The sequence below is a fragment of the Rutidosis leptorrhynchoides genome, chromosome 1 (assembly GCF_046630445.1).
Source record: "Rutidosis leptorrhynchoides isolate AG116_Rl617_1_P2 chromosome 1, CSIRO_AGI_Rlap_v1, whole genome shotgun sequence".
Lineage (NCBI taxonomy): Eukaryota > Viridiplantae > Streptophyta > Magnoliopsida > Asterales > Asteraceae > Rutidosis > Rutidosis leptorrhynchoides.
Window position 1 is genome coordinate 49,135,748 of NC_092333.1, and position 15,043 is coordinate 49,150,790.

Consider the following 15,043-nt stretch of genomic DNA (forward strand, 5'->3'; position numbering starts at 1 on the left):
TAAGCTTTTATCTAACCGAACATTCCAAGCATGCGGTGTTTGTCGTAGACCGTAAAGAGCTTTAAAGAGCATTAGTACCTTCTGACTTTGTTTTTTATCAACAAATCCTTCTAGTTGAGTAACATAAACCTCTTCCTCTATGTCTCCGTTGAGGAAGCCTAACTTGACATAGAGATGGTGAGCGGCCCACCCATGTTGAGCTTCTAAGGCAAGTATGAGCCTTATGGTGTCAAGTCAAGCTACGGGTGTGAAAACCTCATCATAATCGACCCCTTGTTTTTGTGCATACCCTTTCGCGACAAGACGTGTTTTATCCTTCACCACATTACCCATATTTTTCTTCTTTATCTTATAACCCATTTCAAACCAATTGCTCTATGACCCGGTGGAAAGTTAGTGAGCTGCCATGTCTTGTTCCTTTCGATCACCTCCAATTCAGCTTGCATAGCCTCCCTCCATTCTTTGTAAGTCAATGCCTCTTTAAAGTTGAAGGTTGATATGTTTCAACCATCAGTAACTCATTAGGCTTGAGTGTCACTTCTTCTGCTCAAGCATAAATATCATGTAAAGAACTCAGCCTGCGAAGTCCAATTGCATTTAGCGAGTCACTTGAACTTGTGGAGGATGATAAATGTAGGTCAGGAGGTGTGGTATTTGGGTCAGAATGAGCTGGTAAAACCTGAGCAGAAGGCTGTCCAAAAAAGACATATTCTGGATCCGGGTCGTTAGGTAGCTGGTTTATGGTTTCAGGGCTGTTTTGGGTTGTTTCAGTGGGTGTTTTGAGTTCTGGACTGATTATAGTAAAAGTGTTGGGTGTTGCAACTTGTTCCTTCTCATTTTTATTCCAACACCAGCCTTTTTTCATCAAAAATAATATCTCGGCTAACCCGCAACTTCCTATCTTGCGGATCATATAAGCGATTACCCTTTGTTCCATCCGCAACTCCAAAATAAACCATCTTTTTACTTTAATCATCAAGTTTCTTTGAGTGAAAACCTACGTGTTTAGCAAAAGCAACACAAACAAAAACACGCAAATGTTAAAGATTTGGTTTTTTACCGAACCACACTTCATAAGGAGTGATGTCAGATAGTGACTTAGATGGTAATTGGCGCATAAGGTAATTCGTGTGTCTAACAGCTTCACCCCAAAACTCTCCTGGACCATTTCTACCTTTGAGAAGGCTCTTTTCCATCTTATTACTCTTCGTCCTCATCTTTCCACAACACCCTTTTGTTATGGTGAGTAAGGTGATGTTAGGTGCCTATTTATACCATTTTCTTTACAGAATGTTGCAAAATATTTCAATGTGAGTTCACCTCCACGATCTAAACGAAGTGCCTTCATATTATGAACTGAGCTCTCTTCAATCATTTTCTTGAAAGGTTTAAAAACATCAAAATTTTAAACTTTGTAGATAATATGAAAACCCATAACCATCGACTAAAATCATCCACTAAAAGTAGAAAATACTTGCCGCCTCCAATGGATGTGGGTGTGATTGGACCATATAAATCAACATGTACGAGTTCAAAAGGGTTTTTAGCTCGAAAAGCTGACTGGTTTGGGAAAGGATTTCAGGTCTATTTTGCCAAAACATAATCTTCACAAATCTGATTTGGTTGTTTAATCAGAGGGGCACCTGATGCCATATTTTTCTCTACTAATCTTCTTAAAGTATGAAAATTTACATGCCCTAGTCTTAAATGCCATACCCAAACAGGTTCATCATGTGTTGCAAGAAGACACTTTGGGCAGCCCGTCTTCATGAGAACTTTGTACGAACGGTTTGGTCATCTTTTTACCCTCATAAGCAAATTATTATTTCTATCAAACAATTTCAACAAAGTTCCAATTAAATCAACCCGACTCCCTTCCTCAGTCATTTTCCCGAGACTTGTAATATTATTTTTCAAAGTTAGAATGAAATACACCTCATTAAGGAGTCGTTGGTTCCCTTTCTTGCAGTCGGACAAAATTGATGCTTTCCCCTTTTTAACCATCTCCGAACTTCACTTGGCCCGTGATCCTTTCTTCTAACTCGTGAAACATTGAACGATCACCCGTCATGTTATTGCTAGTACCATTGTCTAAATACCAAACATCAGATTCAACCCGAGATTCTCCTGATGTAAAAAGGTTGACCGAGATCACTTCCTCTAATGACACAGTACCAGGTGCATTTTCTTGTGAAATTGTCATCATAAGGGTTGGTTCATCATCATTGGTTTGAACAAGGTTTGCCTACTCATTTCGCTTCTTATTTAGACATTCAGAAGCATAGTGGCCAAGTTGTTCACACTTATAGCATTTGACTTTGCTTTTATCTTTTAGCCAGATTTCTAGTTAGTCCAGTTGGATTTGAACCCTCTGCCATCACCTCGACCTCGACCACATCCACTTCCATGGGCTCGGCCCGACCACGGCCTTGACCACCATAATTTCATCTTCATTTTGAAGCACTCGATGATTCCTTTTCATAGGTTCTTTTGGATGTTGCTGACCACTCGACATGAGTGAGCAATAGTGACTGTTTCCCCGTTGATCTCCATAGCCTCGGAGTCTCTCTTCATGATTCTTAAAACGACCCACTACTTCTCCCACCGTCATGTTCTTTAAATCTCTGAATTGTTCTATGGACGTTACAATTTGCGCGCATAAACTGTATCGAAACAGCCCGAAGAAACTTCTTCACCACTATAATCTCCTCGATCTTTTCTTCTAGAGATCTAATACCTGTCAGAATAGTATTCAATCTCATGCCAAAGTCATCCACTGTTTCATTATCCTTCATTCGAATCACTTCTCAAAGGTTTGTACTTTAGCTTCCTTTACCCGTTCGGCTCCCATATTCATCATTTGCAGTTTTTCCCACGGTTCTTTAGCTGAGTCCTTCTCTGCTAACATCATTAAAACATCTTCTAGAACCGCTTGGTAAAAAGCTGCTAGAGCCATTTGATCTTGTCGTTCATCTAGAGTTGTTGCCCACACTCCTTGTGCCTGCAAATTCACCCGCATTTTCAATGCCCACACTGAGTAATTTGTTTTCGTAAGCATTGGATACGCAAGGTAACACCACCATCCTTTCCAATCCTTTGGAAAGCTTCGTCATGAACCTGAGATGCACTTGAAGACGTTGAACTTGGCATGGCTGTTTTTGGCATACACTTGACCATGCACAAACCTGGCGCTTGATACCAATTGTAGGTATAAAGCTAAAAGGATCGTATATATAAATGGTACTGATCGAATAACTCAAAATGAAAGACTGAATTGCAATTAAAATTACTTTTTCGTTAAATAGAAATTTACAATGCTTTGAAATTGAAATTGAAATTGATAATTTGCTACTACTTCTACTTTTACTTCAACTAATCAAATTTTTTAAGAAGAAAAAGAACCAAATAAACAAAGATAGTGAGAGAAGATGTGTTCATCACTTTCTCCATGTGGATTACTAACTCCACAATTCTTCTTAAGTGAAATACGGAACCAACCCTAACGTACAAAAACTCTTTCTTTTTTTGCTGCTGCTTGATAAGGCTAAAAAGGAACATATATTTCATAGCATTATCCCCCAAGAAATACAAGATTTTAGTTGCAATTGTTCCATTTTCAAGTAATATTCGTTTATATTAAATAAGTGCGAAGACAAAAGGTGAAAACGATGAATTGAAGACACAAAGGTCCAAAAAGCTCAAAAGTACAAGATACAATCAAAAAGGTTCAAATTATTGATGAAGAACGTCTAAAAATGACAAGAGTACAAGTTACAAAACACAAAGTACACGATATAAAATTGTACGAAAAGGCGTTCGAAAATCCGGAACCGAGGCATGAACCAACTTTCAGCGCTCGACGCAACGGTGTAAAAATTATGAGTCAACTATGCACAAGAATAAAATATAATATTTAAATAATTCATAATAAGAATAATATTAAATAATAAAAAGTTGTTAATTTAGTATAGTTCAGGGGTCATAAGTGAAAATTCAATTTCATATTTTGCCTATAAAAGGCGATGTATTTCGTTCATATGAGACATCCCTTTTTCTATCTAAAATCTATCTATATATCCTTTATCCATCCCTTTTCTATCCTAAAAATATATTATCAATATCTATATTCTATATCTCTATCATAATGTTAACTTAATAAGATATAACAATAATCTTAATTTTAATTTTAAATTATGATAATAATAAGATTTATGATAGAGATCGTTTGAGTGTGTAAGTCGAAATTCTGTCCGTGTAACGCTACGCTATTTTTAATCATTGTAAGTTATGTTCAACCTTTTTACATTAATGTCTCGTAGCTAAGTTATTATTATGCTTATTTAAAACGAAGTAATCATGATGTTGGGCTAATTACTAAAATTGGGTAATTAGGCTTTGTACCATAATTGGGGTTTGGACAAAAGAACGACACTTGTGGAAATTAGACTATGGGCTATTAATGGGCTTTATATTTGTTTAACTAAATGATAGTTTGTTAATGTTAATATAAAGATTTACAATTGGGTGTCCCTATAAATTACCATATACACTCGATCGGACACGATGGGCGGGGTATTTATATGTACGAATAATCGTTCATTTAACCGGACACGGGAATGGATTAATAGCCACTAGAATAATTAAAACAGGGGTGAAATTATGTACAAAAGGACACTTGGTATAATTGATAACAAAATATTAAAACCTTGGGTTACACTCAGTCGACATCCTGGTGTAATTATTAAACAAAGTATTAAAATCTTGTTACAGTTTAAATCCCCAATTAGTTGGAATATTTAACTTCGGGTATAAGGATAATTTGACGAGGACACTCGCACTTTATATTTATGACTGATGGACTGTTATGGACAAAAACCAGACGGACATATTAAATAATCCAGGACAAAGGACAATTAACCCATGGGCATAAAATTAAAATCAACACGTCAAATATCGTGATTACGGAAGTTTAAATAAGCATAATTCTTTTATTTTATATTTAATTTCCTTTATTTTATATTTAATTGCACTTCTAATTATCGCATTTTTATTGTTATTGTATTTAATTGCTCTTTTAATTTTCGCACTTTAATTCCTGTAATTTTAATTATCGTCATTTAATTTACTCTTTAAATTAAGGTTTAGTTATTTTTAGGTTTTAATTGTGTTTTAAGTTTTAAAAATCGACAAACCGGTCATTAAACGGTAAAAAACCCCCTTTTTTATAATAATAATACTACTACTTTATAGATATATATTTTTCTATTTTTCTATTTTGTGTGCGTTAAACTTCTCGAGCTTTCCCTGTGGAACGAACCGGACTTACTAAAAACTATACTATAATACGATTAGGTACACTGCCTATAAGTGTTGTAGCAATGTTTAAGTATATCCACTCGATAAATAAATAAATAACTTGTGTAAAATTGTAGCATATTTAATAGTATTTCGTACTAAAAATAATACTATTTCGTATACACCCCCTACGACATCAAGTATTTTTGGCGCCGCTGCCGGGGAGCGCCGAAGCGAAACGCTATATAAAAAAAAGGAATCTAGACAACTAGTTACCTTATTTTAAGATATATTCGAAAAAAAAAAAATTTAAAAAAAGAAAAAAAAAATCTCGTTTTAAAAAAAAAAAAAAAAAAAAAATATCTCGTTTTTTTAAAAAAAAAAAAAAAAAAAAACATCTTCTTTTATTGGTTTTTAAATCATCACCAACCCACTTTAATTTGTCGCATTGGCAACTTGCACTCCATTTTTAAATATTGGTGATGAATTATTAGTGATAATTAAATCAAGTAAGATGCATATATATTTTACACAAATTTTTAACTAGTAAATCGAGTTAAAAATCTTTACCTTGAAAATCGAGTCCCATACTTGATTACATCTACTTTTATCCCATATTTTTAAATCATCACCAATACTTGATTATATATTTTACACAAATTTCTCGCATTCGCAACCTGCACTTGTAACTCGTGACCGCGAGATGCCTAGAATCAACATTTAAGATTTACGGGAATACGTGTGTCAAATATAGATTTTGTTAAGATTTTAGCAACTGGTAAATTTTAATTGCTATCAATTCAATTATTTCTCTTTTTGAAACAATATAAGTAAAGTTTAAAATTAAAACTAAGTAGATTGATTTTTTTTTTCTTGCATCTGTCGTAACCCACCAACAATTACACAAGTAGTCCAACTTTTGTTTCTTGCTTTTGTGACTAGCACTGTACACCCTTGTTTCTTGTTTTAAAAAAAAAAAACAAAAAAAAAAAAAAAAAAAAAAATTCACTAAGAGTAGTTTTCCTTACTAGTATTTGCCATAGTTATTTTTATTTTTAGATTTTTAGGCTTTGCCGTAAAATCTCTTAAGTGCTTTTTCCTTAAATTAAGTTTTAGGTGCTTTAGAATTTTGCGACGCCATTTTTTTTTCGTGCTATTTTCTTATTTTTATCCTTCGACACCGTTTACCTATGTATCAATTACAATTCCAATTAGTGATCTCAATTTGTAGTTTTAATTTTAAGATAGTGATAGTTATAAGGATCGATTAGTCGCGTGTTTTAAAGTCTTATAAGCCACTCTTCGCCTTTTTCTATTTTTCGACGTGCAATCTTTTTCTTTCTTATTTCTCGCTATTCTAGTTTTAGGACATAGATTTTTATTCTACTTCTTATCTAAATTTTCTTAAAATTACGAAAATTTATTTTAAGTGGTTAAATTGATAGACATCAAAATTTTCTGGTTCGTAGTAATAGTTGGATTTGTACGTGGACCGGGTTATTGGAGCCAAACAGTCCTCAATTATATTGAGACCAAACGAATCCTGCCCCTCTGCTGCATCTTTTGGCTATTCGAAACGTGGGCAAAATCAGAAAAGTCTATTAATTGGATAACTTATTATAATTTTTCTTTCCTTTTTAAAACTAATAGGATATTCAGTGAATGCACCGAGCAAGACGTTCACCACCTTTTGTACGTTCACCACCTGTAACTAGATCAAGACATTTAGCAAATATAACCGCCGTTGATTTTTCTTTAGAATCGTCATCCAGTAGACCAAGTACTTCAGTTCAAATTTCCGATAATCCATTTTTTGAACCCGACCTCACAATTGAGAATCCGGAAAATATTCAGGAACAGTTCGTAGATCCTGAACCATTAAACTTTCCTCCGGAGCCACCAATCATTCAAACAGAGATTGTTGAGGAACGAACCATTAAATCAGAATCATCTAGTGATACCGATTCAACAAATTCAATTATGGAGAATCTGGAACCTTTAAGTATGGAAGACCGAATGAGAGCTAAACGCACTGGCCAAGGTCACGCAATTACTCATCCAGACATTAATGCGCCAGATTATGAAATCAAAGGACAAATTCTACACATGGTGACTAATCAATGCCAATTTAGTGGTGCGCCGAAGGAAGATCCAAATGAACATCTACGTACCTTTAATAGGATCTGCACACTATTTAAAATTCGAGAAGTGGAGGATGAACAGATATATCTCATGTTATTTCCCTGGACTTTAAAGGGAGAAGCCAAAGATTGGTTGGAATCGTTACCTGAAGGGGCGATCGATACATGGGATGTTTTAGTTGACAAATTTCTTAAACAATTCTTTCCTGCATCTAAAGCCGTAAGACTTCAAGCAGAAATTGTTACGTTCACACAGAAACCAAATGAAACTCTATATGAGGCATGGACAAGATATAGAAAGTTATTAAGAGGATGTCCGCAACATGGTTTAGACACCTGTCAAATAGTACAAATATTCTACCAAGGATGCGACATCACTACAAGGAAAGACATAGATATAGCAGCTGGTGGTTCTATTATGAAAAAAACCGAAACTGATGCTTACAAAATTATTGATAACACTGCTTCCCACTCACATGAGTGGCACCAAGAAAAAGATATCATTAGATCATCTAAAGCAGCTAGAGCCGATTCTAGCCATGACTTAGATTCCATTTCTGCAAAGATAGATGCTGTGGAGAGACGAATGGAAAAGATGACTAAAGATATTCACTCAATACGAATTAGTTGTGAGTAGTGTGGAGGACCACATTTGACAAAAGATTGTCTCAGTATTGAATTAACAATGGAACAAAGAGAGAATATTTCATACATAAACCAAAGGCCTGAAAATAATTATCAGAATAATTATCAACCGCCAAGACCGATTTACAATCAAAACCAAAATTATAACCGAAATATTCCATACAACAACCAACAAGGTCCTAGCAATCAACAAGTATCCAATAATAATTACAATCAGCAAAGACCGAATTTTCAAAACAAACCACCACAACAAATCGATGATAAAAAGCCGAATTTAGAAGATATGATGACGAAGCTAGTTGAAACTCAAACGCAGTTTTTCACCTCTCAGAAACAAACCAATGAACAAAATGCTCAAACATTTAGAAATCAACAAGCTTCTATTCAAAATCTGGAACAAGTAGTAAGTAACCTAGCAAGGTTAATAGGTGAAAGAAAACCGGGAAGTCTACCTAGTGATACAAATACTAACCCCCGGAATGAAACAGCTAAAGCCATTACCACAAGAAGTGGTACAACACTTAAACCACCTGAAATACCTGTAACTTCTGATGAAGCTATTCCTACTCCACAAGAACCACAACCTGATCAAGATAAGGAAAAAGAACCGGTAGTTGAGAAGGTTAATGAAGATAACAAAGTTAAGGATAAACCTTATGTTAAACCATACCAACCACCACTTCCTTACCCGAGTAAAATGAAGAAAGAGAAACTTGAAGCCGAGCAATCCAAATTCTTGGATATGTTTAAACAGATAAATGTAAATCTTCCTTTCATTGATGTGATTTCAGGAATGCCTAGATATGCTAAATTCTTGAAAGATCTGATCACGAATAGAAAGAAAATGGAAGAACTCTCGGCTGTTACTATGAATGCTAATTGTTCAGCAGTACTGTTGAATAAGATACCAGTAAAACTATCTGATCCAGGAAGTTTCACAATTCCATGTTTTCTGGGTAGTCTTAGTTCAATAGAAGCATTAGCAGATTTAGGTGCTAGTATAAATTTAATGCCGTATTCACTATACGCTAAACTAGACCTTGGAGAATTAAAACCAACCAGAATAAGCATACAACTAGCCGATAGATCAATAAAATATCCTAGAGGGATAATGGAGAACATGCTAGTTAAAGTTGGTACTTTAGTATTTCCAGTAGATTTTGTTGTTTTGGACATGGAAGAAGATTCTTAAGTTCCTCTCATATTAGGAAGACCATTCTTAAACACGGCTAAAGCAATGATAGACGTGTTCGGTAAGAAACTGACCCTAAGTATAGAGGATGAGAGTGTTACCTTTTCAGTTGATAGAGCAATGCAACAACCACAATCTGCAGATGATACATGTTATTATATTCAAACTATAGATGCACATGCAGAATTATTAGAAGAATTTCCAGAATTACAAGGAACAGGAGAATGTTCTTTAGGAGAAGGTAATGAACCAATTGATGAAGCTGAAATGTTAGCTACACTTATAGCTAATGGATATGAACCAACAACAGAAGAAATTCAAATGCTAAAAGAAGAAGACAGATATCGATACAAATCATCGATAGAAGAACCTCCGAAATTAGAGTTAAAGCCACTTCCAAACCATTTGGAATACGCTTATTTACATGGTGAATCTGAATTACCTGTAATAATATCATCTTCTCTTACTGAAAATGAGAAATCACAACTCATTTCTGTGTTGAAAGCTCATAAACCAGCCATTGCATGGAAGATTCATGATATTAAAGGAATAAGTCCTTCATATTGCACACATAAAATCCTTATGGAAGAAGGTCATAAAACGTATGTGCAACGCCAACGAAGACTAAATCCTAATATGCAAGATGTAGTTAAGAAAGAGATTATTAAACTGCTAGATGCAGGTTTAATATATCCAATCTCTGATAGTCCATGGGTAAGCCCAGTTCAATGCGTGCCTAAGAAGGGTGGCATGACTGTCATTACAAATGAGAAAAATGAGCTTATTCCTACTAGGACTGTAACAGGATGGCGTGTATGTATTGATTATAGAAAATTAAATGACGCCACCAGAAAAGATCACTTTCCCTTACCTTTCATAGATCAAATGTTGGAAAGATTAGCCGGAAATAGTTACTATTGTTTTCTAGATGGTTTTTCCGGATACTTTCAAATTCCAATAGCACCCGAAGATCAAGAGAAAACCACTTTCACGTGCCCTTATGGTACTTTTGCTTACAAACGAATGCCATTTGGACTTTGCAACGCCCCTGCAACCTTTCAAAGGTGCATGATGGCGATTTTTCACGACATGATAGAAGAATGCATGGAAGTTTTCATGGATGACTTTTCAGTCTTCGGTGATACTTTTGAATCATGTCTAGTTAATCTTGAACGAATGCTTATTAGATGCGAACAGTCAAATCTAGTTCTTAATTGGGAGAAATGCCATTTCATGGTTAAAGAAGGCATCGTTCTTGGTCATAAAATTTCAAAGAAAGGAATTGAAGTGGATAGAGCTAAAGTAGATGTAATTGCTAAACTTCCACATCCCACCAATGTTAGAGGAGTTAGGAGTTTTCTAGGGCATGCCGGTTTTTACCGACGTTTTATAAAAGAATTTTCTAAAATTGCCACTCCTTTGAATAAACTCCTAGAAAAGGATGCTCCATTCATCTTTTCGGATGAATGCATCAAATCTTTTAATATTCTTAAAGAGAAACTCACCAATGCGCCGATCATGATAACTCCAAATTGGAATCTACCATTTGAACTCATGTGCGATGCAAGTGATTTTGCAATGGGAGCCGTTTTAGGACAAAGGATTGAAAAACAATTTCAACCTATTTATTACGCCAGTAAGACGTTACAAGGAGCACAGACGAATTACACAACTACTAAAAAAGAACTCCTTGCTATTGTCTTTGCTTTCGACAAATTTCGTTCATATCTCGTTCTATCCAAAACAATAGTCTATACCGATCATTCTGCTCTTAGATACTTATTTTCGAAACAAGATGCCAAACCACGATTAATTCGTTGGATCTTACTCTTACAAGAGTTTGATATTGAAATCCGAGACAAAAAGGGAGCAGAAAATCTCGCAGCCGATCATCTTTCTCGTCTTGAAAATCCTGATTTAGAAGTTCTAAATGAATCGGCCATTCAAGATAACTTTCCCGACGAATATCTATTGAAGATAGATTATAGTGAAATTCCATGGTTTGCTGACTTTGCAAACTACTTAGTATGTGGATTCCTTGAAAAAGGGTTGTCGTACCAAAAATGAAAGAAATTCTTTAGTGATATAAAACACTATTTCTGGGAAGATCCACATTTGTTCAAAAGATGTCCCGATGGAATAATACGCCGATGCGTATTTGGTGAAGAAGCCAGTAAAATATTAAACCATTGTCACACAGGACCAACAGGAGGGCATTATGGGCCTCAACTAACAGCAAGAAAAGTTTATGATGCTGGATTCTATTGGCCTACAATTTACAAAGACGCACACCTTCTTTGCAAATCCTGTGATGCATGTCAAAGGGCCGGAAAAATAAGTCAACGTGATGAAATGCCACAAAATGTCATCCAAGTATGTGAAGTATTAGACATTTGGGGTATTGACTTTATGGGTCCATTTCCAAAATCTCATAATAATCGATACATTCTCGTTGCCATTGATTATGTATCTAAATGGGCGGAAGCATAACCTCTCCCAACTAACGATGCACGAGTTGTAGTCAACTTCTTAAAACGTCTTTTTGCAAGGTTTGGAGCACCGAAAGCTTTAATAAGTGATCGGGGAACTCATTTTTGTAATAATCAACTTGAGAAAGTTCTCAAACGTTATAGAGTAACTCATAAAATCTCAACCGCTTATCATCCACAAACAAGTGGACAAGTTGAAAATACTAACCGAGCATTAAAAAGAATTCTAGAGAAAACCGTAGGATCAAATCCGAAGGAATGGTCCATTAAATTGGAGGATGCACTCTGGGCTTTTAGAATAGCCTACAAAACTACAATTGGAACCACACCTTTTAGACTTGTTTATGGAAAAGCATGTCATCTTCCAGTAGAAATTGAACACAAAGCATTTTGGGCTTTGAAGACATGTAATCTTGATTTACATGAAGCCGGACATCTACGATTAAGTCAACTAAACGAATTAGAAGAATTAAGACATGAAGCATACGAAAATTCGTTAATCTATAAAGAAAGAACGAAGAAATGGCATGATAAAAGAATCAGAAGTTCAAAAGAATTTAAAGAAGGAGACAGAGTTCTTCTTTTCAATTCACGATTCAAGCTATTTCCTGGAAAATTGAAATCAAGATGGTCTGGACCATTCATAGTCAAAAGAGTTTTCCCATACGGAACGATAGAATTAATAAATTCAAATGGGATTGAATTTAAAGTTAATGGTCACAGAGTTAAACACTACATAGATAGTCCGATGGAATTCGACAATGAAGTTAATCACAATTTCGATACCACAGCTAACTAAGTGTGGGGAGAATCAAGTCTTTAAAGGATAATATGTATTTCTGTTAGAGTTAGATTGTCTGTTTTCGTGTAGTTCTCGAAAATGGAACCCGAATGGTCTTTCCCTAGCAGACCCTAAAGAACTAGTCTTCTCCCCTCATTCTGAATTTTTATTTTTTTTAGGTTTTTACAAAATGAAGACTGCCTGTGAACTAAACCATGGTCTAATGCTACACGCTTTGATCACTAAACGTAATAATGACATACTCCCGAGTGAATTAGTATCAGTAATCAGAGAAAGAATGGACGGAGTTAGAAAAGAATCCAGATGCGAAGATAATAAGTTACAATTTGGTAAAGGAAAATCAAAATCCGCAGCGAAAAGAAGAGCACGACACCTAGAACGATGTCACAAATGCGGAAAATGGTCACATGGAGGTAAATGTTCAAATAATCAAACATATTCAAACACTGAATTTGTTACTTTATGCAGAGACGGACCGTTCATATGTTTAGAAGAAAAGACACTGAATGCTCGAGGTTACGCCTATGTAGCCATGGAAAACCAATTAAACCGACTATCTTATGAATGGGATAGATCATATAACTAAGAAATCTATTTCACAGGTATGTCTTTACAGTTTTTATTTTTATTTTTAACCTTTTGATAATAAACGCTAATTTGTTCGCTAAAAAGTATTAAATTGGTATTGAATAAAATTAGGTTTGGCGACCGAAATTATTGATATCATTCAAAAATTTATTACATCACTGCGAAATTTAACGTTTATTCTTAAGGTATAAATATCTTTAATCAATCAACCTAAAATATTTCAAAAATTCGTCATGAGTTAAATTAGGTTTTGGAACCGAAATTACTTTACCAAAAAGAGGGGCGCATATTTTTGATAATATTTGATTGATTAAAGTGGGATAAAAAGCCAAAAAGAATTTTAATTTTATTTTTACCATGTTTTTAAAATTAATATATAAATCTTAAATTAATATTGTAAACTTTGTAAAAACAATATATTTAAAATTGTAAATATTTGAAAAATTAATATAAGTTTGGTGTGAATTTATAATATGAATTTTTAAATTAAGTTTGGTGTGAATTTTTAATTTTTAAAATATGAATTTTTTAATTTTATGCATTTCAAATTTTAAGTTTGGTGTGAATTTTTAATATTAATTTTGAATTTTATATTTAAATTGTGTGAATTTAAAAACAAAAATTTACTTTATCTCATTAAGTTAAAAATATGATTTTTAAAATTCGTCGTAAGTTGAAGACTAGGTCAATGAACCGAAATTGCTTTACCCGAGGGAAGGACGGGAATTTTTATTATCATTATTTTTAATCTTATTGATTTAAAGTATGCCAAAAAAATTAAAAAATTAAAAAATCTAAGCTTTTAAAACAATTGCTTGAAAATGACAAATTTTAAAATTTTGTCGAGGGACGGACTAGGGCATCGTTCCGAAATGACCTCGTCCTAAAAAGAAACAAAATTTTAAAATTAATTAATATTTGTTTTATAGGTTAAAGGTTTTATAAAAAAAAGAAAAAAAAAAGTATGTATATATTTGTTTGTAGTTTATCTTATAAACAGGGTAAAACAAGCGTATTTTCAAAGACTGGCATTAAGTTCAGCAAAAGTAACTAATTTTAACGACAAGATGAAAAACATATGTGATGTAACAAGACGGAATGAACAAATGAAGTGCACCATTTATCATTCAACAAACAAACGACAATATGTTTGAAACTTTGGTAAAATTTAATCACTTTTCTACGCTAATAACCCTCAATAATTTAAATTGTTACTGATTTCTTGCAAATGAGGGCATTGCAAGATCTTAAGTGTGGGAAGGGGTTAAATTCTTTCGGATTTTAAAAATTTTTATTTTAAATACTTGGTTACCATTAAAAATGCTAGTAACGCAGTAGTTGTATTAGAATCTAGTGCTCTCCGATAACAAGGAACAGCCCTAGTCTTATATACTGACTACCCACTTCTAGTAAATTTTTCAAAATTTTCAACTAAATGAATTCAAAATCATGTTTATACATATTTATGAACGATGAAAACTAGGTCATTGAGCCGAAATTATCGTTACCTCGGAAAGGACATAAATTGAGAAACAACCAAAATGTTAGAATTCATTTAAGAATGAAATAGAAGAGAAAAAGGCAAAGAAAGGATAATAAAAGCCAAGTGTGGGAAATTTTTACCAAACTATTCAAAACATATATCACATATTTTTGTACAAACAATTGAAAATACTTTTGTTTTGGACGATAATCAACTGTTTTACCCGATTAAAGAAAAGAGATGGATCTACACGATGAATCAATTCCATCATTAGAAGGAAGTAAAGTCTTCCGAAAAAGAAACACGCTCCTTGATTTAGGTCATGAAGTTGTCGTCCAGACCAGCTGTAGGTTGACGAAAAATCTAGAAAAGTCATCACTAAAATCAGCAGGAAATCCACGGACCTCA